Source organism: Balaenoptera ricei, chromosome 20, assembly GCF_028023285.1.
Source record: "Balaenoptera ricei isolate mBalRic1 chromosome 20, mBalRic1.hap2, whole genome shotgun sequence".
NCBI classification, from domain to species: Eukaryota; Metazoa; Chordata; class Mammalia; order Artiodactyla; family Balaenopteridae; genus Balaenoptera; species Balaenoptera ricei.
This window is the reverse complement of record NC_082658.1, coordinates 24529949-24542795: the sequence shown is the minus strand read 5'-3', so window position 1 is coordinate 24542795 and position 12847 is coordinate 24529949.

The window sequence follows — 12847 nt, the reverse complement described above, 5'->3', positions numbered from 1 at the left end:
TGAACCTCAGAATGTCAGACCTCTGACCCTGCCAAAGACCACTCCCACCACCCCCTCAGGTCCCTTGGCTGTTCTGAGGTTCCGTGGGAGGGGGGATGAGAAGGGAGAGGAGAGAGAGGCTCCTTCTTCTCCCGCCCTGCGCCGCCCCCCGCCCCCCGGAGCTGAGCTTCGTAAACATTCACTTTCCAAAATGTCTGTCCCTCCTGGGGCCTCCCTGGAAGCGTGATTATTTTCGCAGCTTGCACTGGCCATGTTGCCCCAGGTTGCACCCTTCTAGGAACTCCTGCCTGAGGGAGACTGGTCAGAGCTTGGAAAGGACTGTTCCAGGGGATGAGTTATCTGTTGGCCGGGAAAGGCGCGGGAATTGTGCAGCAGAGCAAAACCCTCAGGCCCAGCTCGACGTGGGAATAACAGCAAACGTCTGTACCAGGCTATGCCATAAGCACACATTTGAACTAATGTTCTCCTCACAAAACCCTCTGAGGTGGGTGCTATTATTGTCTCCAATTTCAGGAGAGGAGAGGGAGGCACAGAGAGGCTAAGTCAGTTGCCTGAAGTCACAAAGCTAGGACGTGGCTGAGCTGGGATTCAGACTCAGGCAGCCTGGTTCCAGAGCTCACAGGCTTAACCACTATTCTCAACAGGTCCACGAGACCCAGGATGGATGCCAGGGGGCACTCCCCACAGTGTGAAGAAGCGGCTATTTGCACAAACACATATACTTCATCTGTGTGCATGTAGGCTAAAAATCACAGCATCACATGGCTGGAAACGCACCACAGGCACCAGCTGGAAAGTACTCTAGCGGTGCCATCTCCCTCCCTCCGCCGAGGAACTACTGTGAGCTGACAGCACCACACACGTCATCCCATCTAATCCTCACGACAGCTCTGGGAGGTCAGTCTTAATACCTTCTATTAAGATGGAGGACCTGAGACCCAGAAGGGTCAAGGCATTGCCCCAAACCCCCTTCCTAAAGCTCAGAGGGACCCACGTGCTCCAACAGCCTGATCGGTCTTCTTTTTGTCACCTCCCGTGTCCCTTACTTGCAAATCAACACAGCCACTAGACCACGTACAACACCGGGAAGAATTACAGTCCTCAATCGTGTCTCAAGTGGCACTTTGCTCCTCCTCACTGACAACCCCCCAAGGAAGGTTTTATACCCATCCTGTAGGTGAGGGGAAGCCCCTTGCTGGGGACCCCCAGCGAGGAAGTGGGGAAGCTGTGACTCTGGCCACAGAGTTAGCCCTCTTCGCATCGCACTACACTACCCGCCTCCCACACTGTCACCCAGCCCAGAAGCAACCCCCCAAACACACCACATCCCCACCGAGCACACACACATGCATGTAACAGACACAGAAAAATGCTACTCATGATGCACCCCCATGATACAGGCTAAGAGTTACTTGGCATTTTCTGTATGCCAGATAGTAGCTCACTGAATGGCTCCAACAATCCTATGATGTAGGTTCTGTTAACATCCTTATCCTCATTTACAGATGAGGAAACTGAGGCTCAGAGAGGTCAAGTAACTTGCTCAGGGTCACACAGGTAGGCAGTTGCAGAAGAGATTTGAATCCAGGCTCTCAGCACTATGCTATAGCCCATCCTCTATACTGACTGGGTACTACCCATTCAGTCAGTCAGCAGCCACTACTGAGAGGCCTGTTGGGACCAGCACTGTGCCAGGCCCTAGGCACAGAGGTGAACAAAGTCCAGGTCCCCCCTGCCTCACCCACCTGCTCCTGCCTGTACCACATGGTAGATGGGGGCTATGTCCACTCTCGCTCTCCTTCCTTCCCAGACAGCGTCCTCCCCAGTGACCTAGGACATGTGAATCTTGGTTCTGGTTTGCATCTGACACCTAGTGAGGTGGTGCCAAAGCCTGGATGGGAGCTCAGAGGCAGGAAGATGGAAATGGAGTAGGCCAGCGGGGCGCCGGGGCGCCGGGGTGGGGCAGGGCCGAGGGTAGGGACGTCTCTGCTTCTGCCTTCATTTTGGTCTTCTGCTTCTATCTATTCGGTATCTCTCTCTAGCTCAGATCTTCTCCTGGCATCTCTGGCTGATTCTCTCCATATCTGTCTCTCTGTGTGTATCTTTCCGTCTCCTGTCTTTCCCTGTCCCTTCACTGCTTGTCAGCTGCTATCAGCCGCTGTGGAGACAATGGATCAGGGACTTGGGCACCCATCATCAGAGTGGACATCCACGTCTGAGCCGGGCCCACTTCCACGGGACCCATCAGCTCTGTCCCAGGACCCTTCCTAGTGGTCTTCTCTCTGCAAAGGACCACAGTCCTCTTTTCCTCAAGCCTTCCAGGCTCTTCCTGTCCATTGTCCGAAGACCAGTCTTGATATCACCAGTCTGCATGTCTGAGATGTGACCTGCCTCCCTCTTCGCACTGGGGGAGAAAGCAGTATCCCTCCCATTAAAGGTAAGAGTACGTCTCCTTGTTCAGACTTAGGGCTCCCCGAGGACAGAGACTGTGTCTCTCCCACAAGATTGGGGTTCCTTGAGGATATAACCTGTGTTTTCCCCATCAGTGGTCCATAGGTGTTGGAGGTTTCCAAGGAAGAAAGGATGGAATTATTTTACTCATAAATTTGAATTGCAAAATTAAGATTTTCACTGCAATCCCATTATGGTCTTAGTAACTGTCACATTCTTCAACATTGTACACGATACAAGGTTTGAATTTGGTTGATCAATCTTGGCAGTTTGTCTCAGGCAATATGTTTTTAATACTCTTTATGGGTTTTTGGTTATGAATTTGTGATGTGTAGTGTCCTCAACTCAAGTAAGTTAGCTGTTCAAAAGTGGCTTATTAAAGCTGAAGAAAAGTGATGAAAATAGTAACCCAAATACTACAACTGAGAACAGTGTTACAAAAGTAAATAGTGAAGATTCTGGTTCCAAAAAAAATGTAAATCTCTAAGAACTCAGACATGTATGATGATTTCACACAAGCAACTGAGAAAGAAAAGTGTAAATAGTATGATGTTGAATACCGACACTGGACTTCATCAGACTGGCTATCCGTCCCATCGTAATCCCCAGTGTGTTGTGTGTTATGAAACTTTGTCAAATAGTGGCATAAAGCCATCAAGGCTTTCACATCATTTTCAAACAAAGCACAGTGACCTTTCTGGTAAACCATTAGAGCCTTCTTTTTTTTTTTTTTTTTTTCCGGAGCAGAAGTAAAATAAGCTTTCCAGGACAAAACTGATGGATTTTTTTTTTTCCCCACTAAAGGCAGGAAGAAAAACAAAACTACGTAGGCAGCATTTAAAATTGCATTCCTCTTAGTAAAACACAGATACAAGTAACACTATCTGAGAAGCTTGTAAAACAGCTGTGTTATTAATGACACACATTTTTCTCAGAGCGCATGCGGAACCAGCTTTTGGCAAATTTCCTTCATCAAATGACAGTGTTGGGCATCACGTAGTATCAATGGCATGCGTTATGAGAAAATAGTTTGGTTTTCATAAATCCTTCTATCTTATACTCTTCATTAAAATTGTAACTTTTTGCTCTTCTAAGTTTAGGTTTGGACTATCACAGGTAGTGAACATATTGGCATCTGAACAAGCTGCTTGAGATCTTAGAACTGGTCTCAAGTGGCATAGCCAATGACTTGAAGAAATAGTTTTATCTCATCTCTCTTTTCAAAAGAGAGGTAACCCATGTGTGTGAAGTTGGTTAAAATCAATGATGTGCAGAGTCCAAACACTCTTAGCATATGTGTGGTTCATATATCAGAGAAAAGCATTTGATAACTTTTAGCTTTATCACTTAAAGCCCGTGCTTCAGGAAAAAAAGATTCCTTGCTTAAGTGATCATTTTGTGAAGCATGATATGCATTGAAAGGATTGTTTGGCAATCACCGCTGAGGGAGCATCAGGAAAGGCTCTCCTCCAAGGATGAAAGAAGTTGTTCTTGAAAGCCAATTCCTATCTGTTTCCTGAACTTTCACCAGCATTTTGGCAATGCCAGCTATTGCCCCCCAATATCCCTTTCCCCTTCTCTCTCACAGTAATTGTATTCCCAATTCTTAGCTGGATACATGACCCCTCAGAATAAAAACTACATTTCCCATCCTTCCTTTCAGCTAGATGTGGTCATGCAACAATGTCTGGCCAAAGGGATGTGAGCTGAAGTATGACTTTCAGGTCCTTATAGGGACATGCTTTTCCACCCACTTTCCTCCAGCTACTGCCTGGAACCTCATGTCTTGGTGAGCCAGCTTGGAGCATGCAGATGAGGGCAAGTCTTAAGGGTGGCAGAACAGCAAGACAGAAAGAGCCTGGGTTTCTGGACAAGCTAATACAGAAGAACCACCTTCCTAGCACTGGACTACTTGTCTCTGGACTTTTAGATGGAAAAGAAATAAATTGCTGTCTTGTTTAAATTACTATTATTCTGGATCTCTGTCCTACCCAATATAGAGTTGAGGGAAATACTAAAAATTCTGACTATGATCCAATCTCGTTCACTGAGAATACTTCTCAGCATCCTATGCAAAGACAAGGACGGCAAGTTCAAGACCCCACTTTTCCACCCTAAGATAGTCTAGCTGTGGAAGGAAAAGGTTCCCACAAGGAGTTTTGAAAAGAATGATGAGATAAAGCCATTTTTCATGGCATTGATAATGCCACTCAAGACCACTTCTAAGATCTTATATGTCCTGCTCAGATGGCAGTATGTTCAACATCTGTATTGCCCAGAAATCACCAAATTATTACATTTACTGATGAGTATCAAGTTAACAGAATGTCTTAAAACCAAACTGCATTGTGACTGCTCCATTATGAGAGTCTGATTCTTTCTTAACACTTGGTGATTTTTGTTTCTGAGCAGGAGAAAGGAATCAGTGACATATTATTAAGATTATTTAAAAACTACATCCAAATATTACATCAGAATTTAAAGAATTCTTTCCAGAGTCAAATTCAACCAAAGAGAGGATTATGGCTCCGTTTGTCAACCTCTCTCTTTCTCAAGGTGATATAGTCTTGTCTTCTAACTTCTGGAAACTTTGTACCTGTTGACCTAGTGTCCAAGAGAGTGGAAAACAGTCTTCAGGGAGAAACAGCTCTGTGATTTATGGATTCTTGTTTGGTTTGAATCCACAACCATCTGACAGCCAACAAACATTTGCTGCCATTTCTAATGACCTATAATTGTGGTTTAGGATTTTCTAATTTAGTACAAATAAAGAGTAAGAAAAGAAACTGACAGGATGTGAGAACTCATGGCTCCTTATTGTCACACAGAGCATAGATACACTGGTGGAAATTTTCAGACAGCATCCTCTCTCACTGATAGGAAACATTTATCCTTCATATTACTTTTTTTAAAAAATAAATTTATTTATTTATTTAATTTTGGCTGCGTTGGGTCTTCGCTGCTGCGCACGGGCTTTTCTCTAGTTGCGGTGAGCAGGGGGTACTCTTCGTTGCGGTGCGCGGGCTTCTCATTGGGGTGGCTTCTCTTTGTTGTGGAGCACGTGCTCTAGGCGCGCGGGCTTCAGTAGTTGTGCCGCAGGGGCTCTAGAGCGCAGGCCCAGTAGTTGTGGCTCACGGGCTTAGTTGCTTCGCGGCACGTGGGATCTTCGCGGCTCGAACCTGTGTCCCTTGCATTGGCAGGCGGATTCTTAACCACTGAGCCACCAGGGAAGTCCTATCCTTCATGTTACTTTTACGAAGTTACATTTCGTATTATTTTAGAAGTACAATGTTCTTTTAAAATTTGCTTAAACTTGGAGGTTGGTGTGTGAGCGCAAGATGCATTAAGGGATTGCTGATACTAAGAGTGTGAGAAACATTTTTCCCTATGGCCTAACATGGCTGCATTCCACAGCAGATAAAGAAATCCCTAAAGGGAATCCATGGTGGGGGCAGGGGCTAAGATCTGGCAGCCCTGCCTGTCCAGCGGAAGCCCATGTGCCAGCTGGACTGACCCCCCAGCGCAGCCTCTCCCAGTGGGTCACAGCTCCTGCTCACACACTGTCCCATCTGCTCTACCCCAAGTCCGGTGTGGGAGTTATTAGTGTTCCCATAATAGGGACAGGACCTAGAAGCCCAGGGAACTTCTCTCCAAAGCCACCCAGCTTGTGAGGGAGGGTCTAGGACCAGAACCCAAGATTTCTTATGCCCCTCCGAAAGGCTCTTTCCTCCACAATTAAATGTTTGCAAAACAGCCTAAACTACAGAATAATAACGGCTACAGTCTACTTGGGACTTTCTGAATACCAGGCCCCTGCACTCACATTGCCTCAGTCTTCACAACGGCCCTGTGAAATATACCATATGAGCTATATCATTAGCTCCACTTTACAGATGAGAAAACTGAGATTCAGAGAGGTTAAGTAACTTGCCTTCCGTTCCATCGCTAGGGAGTGGCAACATCTGCCTCAAACTAAAATCCGACAGCCAGGGGGCTTTTAACCCCCATCACAAACGGCCATCGCACTGGGCTCGGAGTTCGCCCCCCTCCAAAATCTCTCCATCCACGGCTCGGATTCCAGCCGCCTGCTCTTCGCCTGCCTCGCCACGTCTGCGGAGCCCTGCAGCAGCCTCCTACTCCTCTCCCTGCCCACGTCCACCGCTTCCCCAAAAGGCCAGAGTGGCCTTCCGAACTCGTGCAGGCTCCTTCCACCCCGCTCTGCCCCAGGCACAGTGTGCCACCCTCGCCTGGGCAGGACCCGAGCCCCGAGCCGCCTTCCTGGGCCCCGGGCCGAGTGCATCGGGCTCCGCGCGAGTCCAGCCCCGCCAGCCCCCGGCCAACTCTTCCAGGGTGTGACTCTCCCACGTAGACTTCTCCCGCGTAGACGACTCCCGTCGCTCAGGCACGCACACCTCCGCCACGTGCGCCCCCTCCCCGGCCGGTCACTATCCTCAGTCACATACCCGGACTCGTTTTTCTCGGAGTTTAAAATCCCGGGCTTTTCCCTGCCTGACCCCCTTTCTCTGGCGTACAGTTCTGAAACTGGGCGCCCGCCGCCCTCCAGGCCGGCCCTCCGGCAAGCTGCCCTCACCCACCCCGGGGGGCAGGAGCCCTTTAACTCTGATGCCCTTACAGCGCTTCAGAGGCGCTGACGTGCTTGGAGGCCTTGGTGCCGGCCACTCCTTCTCTGCCTGGAGCATCTTCCCCTCCGCCTACTGTCTCACTCCTACTCTCCCTTATGTGCCTCGGACTCCTCATCCTGCCCAGACTCACCTTGGGTACCTGCCCCCATCAGGGTTCTCCCACAGGACCCACACTTCCCCTACCAGAGCCCAAGCCCAGCCTGGCTGGTTGCTCTCCCCCATCCCACCCTGCAACGGAGCCCTGGCCTGTCATCTTCATTCTGGCTCCCAGCACAGGGTCTGGCCCAGAGTGGGTGCTCAGTGAATATGCTAGAAGTAAGTGGAGCTCTTGAGAGTTTGGGCTCTGGGCTCCAACTTCCAGTTCAAATCCTAACCCCTCCTTTTCCCAGCTGTGTGACTCCGGCCAACTTACTTTCCTTCTATGTGCTTCAGTTTCCTCAGTTCTAAAATGGGGCTAATAATAGATCTTTTTCGTGGTTTTTGTGAGAACTTAAAGCAATACCGGCATAAGTAAGTAATTATTAGGTACCATATAGTTACTATTAACGGTATTTGTGTTGTTAGTTTACTGTTTCCTATGTATGTCTCTTCCACTAAACAGCAGACTCCTTGGGTGTGGGAGGAGTCCTCACTTCCTGACTCGCCAGAGCCCTGCCCAAAGCATGACGTCAGGCTGTCCCTTGGATCCTCCCTGGGAATTGAATATTTTCTGTGAAGCTCCCCTACCCTACCCCAACTAACATCTTGACCCCTGACAGTGCGCTCATCCTACTCCCCTCTCCTGAGGGCTCATGTGCCCCTGAAAGCCTGGCCCCCTCCTCATTCACTCAAGGGCAGTCCCAAAATCCAAAGGGAGAGATTCTGTCTTCCACCACACCTCCCATCCCTCAGCCCCTTCTCAGAAATTTCAGAACTCAGAGAGCTCTGAACTTGGAGAGAGGAACCCTGTTCCCTAGTCTTGGCTCTGCTGCTGAACAGCTGTGTGACTTTGGGCAGGTTGCTTTACCTTTCTGAGCCTTACTTTCCACACCTGTGAAATGGGATTAATACCAGTCCTGCTACCCTCATAGAGTTGTCCTGGTGCTCAACTGCACACACTGGAGAGAGGGTGCTTTGTAAACAGAGGCAGAGTGAAGCAATGCAAGTCACAGTTACCATGGCGTTGGAAGTGGGGATCAGGACCAGGCCAGTAGGCGCCTCTGGTTAGGGCTGTGCCAAGGGTGTGACCACTGGGCTCTGAGTTGGGAGCAAGCTGTTACAAGGTGGGGTTGGCTGGGGACAAGTCTAGTGACTACTGCTTGGTCATTTTGTCCCTGCCACCTGCTCTCACCACTTTTTCAAAAGCACCTTCAAGTACCCCTGAGGGCCCCAAGATTCCTAGTGAATCCTGACACCCAGAGGCGCCGCCATGTCTGTCAGCCACAACTCTCCTCCCCCTCCCCCTCCCCACAGACTCCAGTCCAGCTGAATTAGGAATTTCCTAACATTAGTCATCAATCTTTCAGTTGCAAGTGCCAACAGCCTAACTCAAAGCGGCTTATGCAGAAAGTTAAATACATTTGGGTTATTTAACCAAAAAGTCAAAGTACAGCTGGATCTGTGGGCTAAAATGATGTCAGAAGGACTCAGTTTCTCTGTCTCTCACTTTTGCTTTTCTTTGAAATGGCTTTTTTCCCCCCTGGACAGTCTGGCTCCATGTGGTGGTCTCAGGAAGTTCCAGGTTTATTTTCTAAAAGCTAAGCAACCCCAGGAGAAAAACAGAACCTCTTGCACAATAGTTTTAGAAAAAAATTATCCCAGTGTCAACCTATATTAAGCTAACTTGAGCCCTTCCCTAAACCAATGACTGTGGCCAAAACGGTGAAATGTGCTGGTTGACCTGGGCATATGCCCACACCAGCGACACATAAACCAAGAGCTGGGGAGGGGCAGTTCCCCAAAGTAAAATCTGAATGCTGTTTCTGGAGGAAGGAGGAATGAATGCTAGGGAAGGCAGAAACAATGGATGTCCAAAACATTCCACCCCTTGGCTGGTAGCATGTAGACACGCACATACTTTTTCCACACGCATAATATTTATAAGCTTTTTGTCACCATTTTTTCTTCTTACTTGCAAATCATTTCAAATTTACAGAAAATTTCCAAGAATAGTGCCAACAACTTTTTTTCCTGAAGCATTTGAGGGTAAATTGCTGACATGATTTCCCACTATTCATGAATACTTCAGTATAAATCCTGCAAACAATGACATTCTACTAAATAACCACAATGCAACCATAAAAATTATAGATGTATTACTATAATTTATTCATGTTTCACCATTTGTCCTAATAAAATTCATTGTAGCAAAAAGACCCAATTTAGTGTCATGCATTGCATTTAGTTGCCATGCCTCTTTCATTTCTTTCAGTGTGGAAAGAGACCATATTAAAAGTAGTCTTTCCTTGACGATCATGACTTTGTAAATTTTGAAGATTATAGGCCAGTGATTTCGTAGAGTATCCCTCAGTTTGGGTTTGTCTGATGTTTCCTCATGATTAGATTCAAGTTATGCATTTTGGGCAGAAATATCACGGAAGTGATGCTATGATCTCACTGCATCTTATCAGGTAATGCATGATTTCAATTTGTCCCATTACTGATGATGTTAATTTTGATCTTTTGATTAAGATAGTGTCTACCACATTTATGTACTTAAAGTTACTTCTTTTTCGCATCGTAATTAACGTTTTTTGATGGGAGGTACTTTGTAAAGTACTGTATAAAGTCCCATTCCTCATCCAACTTGGACCCATTAATTTTAGCATCCATTGATATTGCTTGGTTGAAATATTTTGTATTATGATAGTTGCCAAATGTTGATGATCTAATTCCATCATTCCTTTTGTCATTCTACTCAATGGAAAAACTTTATCTTTCTTTCTTTATTTATAATCAGTATTAAGATTATTATTTATTTTGATGCTCAAATCGTCCATATTCTGCCAGTGGGAGCCTCTTCAAACTGACATCTATCTTTTTTATTTGTCTCTGATGTGGGCTGAATCACGTCCCCTCCAAATTCATATTGAAGTCCTAACCCCTAATATGACTGCATTTGGAGATAGGGCCCTTAAAGAGGTAATTAAGGTTAAATGAGGTCATGAAGTAGGGACCACAATCCAGTAGGACTGGAGTTCTTAAGAGGAGGAAGAGGCACCAGGGTGGACAGAGGAAAGACCTTGTGAGGACACAGGCAGAAGGCGGCCATGTGCAAGCCAAGTAAAGAGGCCTCAGGAGAAACCAAACCTGCCAACACCTTGATCTTGGACTTCTAGCTTCCAGAGCCATGAGAAAATTAATTTCTGCTGTTTAAGCTGCCCAGTCTGTGTTACGTTGTTGTGGAAGCCCTAGCAAACTAATATAGTCCCTATCATTCTTTGAGCAATTCCTTACTTTCTGGCATAAGATGTTCCAGGCTCATTTTGTATTTTACCTGCCCCAGCTGTGGAGCAAGTCATTTCTCCAGAGAGTTCTAATTCCTTTTAGTGAAAAGTGGTACTTAGAAACCAAAATGTGGGTGCTACTATTTACAATTGCCAGGACATGGAAGCAACCTGAATGTCCATCGACAGATGAATGGATAAAGAATATGTAGCACACATATACAATGGAGTATTACTCAGCCATGAAAAGGAACGAAATTGAGTTATTTGTAGTGAGGTGGTTGGACCTAGAGTCTGTCATACAGAGTGAAGTAAGTCAGAAAGAGAAAAACAAATATCGTATGCTAACGCACATATATGGAATCTAAAAAAACGGTACTGATGAACCCAGTGGCAGGGCAGGAATAAAGATGCAGACGTAGAGAACGGACTTGAGGACACAGAGGGGGAAGGGGAAGCTGGGACAAAGTGAGAGAGTAGCACTGACATATATACACTGCCAAATGTAAAATGGATGGCTAGTGGGAAGCAGCTGCATAGCACAGGGAGATCAGCTCGATGTTTTGTGATGACCTAGAGGAGTGGGATAGGGAGGATGGGAGGGAGGCTCAAGAGGGAGGGGATATGGGGATATATGTATACTTATAACTGATTCACTGTGTTGTACAGCAGAAAATAGCACAACATTGTAAAGCAATTATACTCTAATAAAGATAAAACATAAACAAACCAAAATGTGGGAGCTAGGTGCTCATTGCTATTGCAATGTCAGTGCTCCCAAGACTTCTTAAGGGACAGAACTAGGGAATGCATACACCTACACATATTCACGTCTACATTTATTTTTTATTTACCTGTATATGTTGAAAATTATGGGTTCATACAGATACCTCCAATTTCAACCCAACATGATAGGATTCATTCTAGTTTTCTCCCTTTCCCTGCTTGTAATGTCCTTCTCCAACAGCAAGAAACCTGACTTCCATTATCCTTAATACATTTATTTATTTGTTCAATTCTCCTGTTTACAACCAACCTCCATCTCTGCTACCACTTCCTCCTTGTGTAGATCCTGTTCACTCTCTGCTCGGGCTCTGTGATCCCATTACAGGCCACCCCTCTGTATGGACGCCTTCCCATGCCACTCAGCCTGACTCCTCACACTGGGCCACCCTTTCTCTTCTCAGGCTGACGCCCCACACCTGGCCACCCTATATACGTGGAACCCTTCTTAACCACACTGTGGTTCTGACTTCCCATGCCAGGTCATCTCCATGCAGGGACGCTCTCCTCAACCAGGCTCTAATAAACTGCATGGGGCCATTCCACTGCATGGACGCCCTCACCCCCATTAGTCTGACTGACCATCCCAGCTGCCCCATCTCCCGGGGGGGGAATGCCCTCATCACCCAACTCTGGCTCTGATTCCTTGCTCTGGACCACTGTGGCTCCCACCATCACCACCATGGGCACCTACCTTGCTCTGGCCTACCTAATGGCTTTAGGGCTGAATTGTTCAGGTATGGAAGGAAAGGAAAAGACAGGAAAGGAAAAGAAGGAAAGGAAAGGGAAAGGAAGGAAAGAGGGAAGGGGAAAGAGAGAGGAAGAGGAATTTTTAAAATTGAGGTATAGCATACTTACTATATAAGGTGCACAAATCCTAAGTGCACACCTCAGTGAACTTTTACAAAGCAAAACATTACCAGTACCTTAGAAGTTTCTCTCATATCCCATCCAATTATTGTCCTCCCCAAGATAAACCAACTTCTGTCACTATAGAATAACTTTGCTTATTTTTTAACTTTATGTAAATGGATACATATAGTATACTCTTTTGTTTGTGACTGGCTTCATTTACCCAACGTTATGTTTGTGAGATCCATCCCTGTTGTTGCCAGTAGAAATAGTTTGTTCTTTGGCATTGCTGTATAGTATTCCAGTGAACGAATTTACCACCATTTAGCTACCCATTCTATTACTGACAGTCATTTGGATTCTTTCTAGTTTCTAGTAATGTGGCTACTAGCAAACTGGCAATGCCCTTTTGGTGCATATATATGTGCACTTCTGTTGGCTATGTACTCAAGAGTGGAACAGCTGTATTACAGGGAATGCATATGTTTAGCTTTAGTAGCTGTTGCCAGTTTTTTTCTAAAGTGACTGTACAAATTTACACTCCTCCCAGCAGTATGAGAGTTCCTGTGGCCACATCATTGTCAACACTTAGTATTGTCAGTCTTTTTAATTTTAGACATCTGGTAAATGTGTAGTGGTATCTCATTGTGGTATTTTTTATTTTATTTTATTTATTACTTTTGGCTGCGTTGG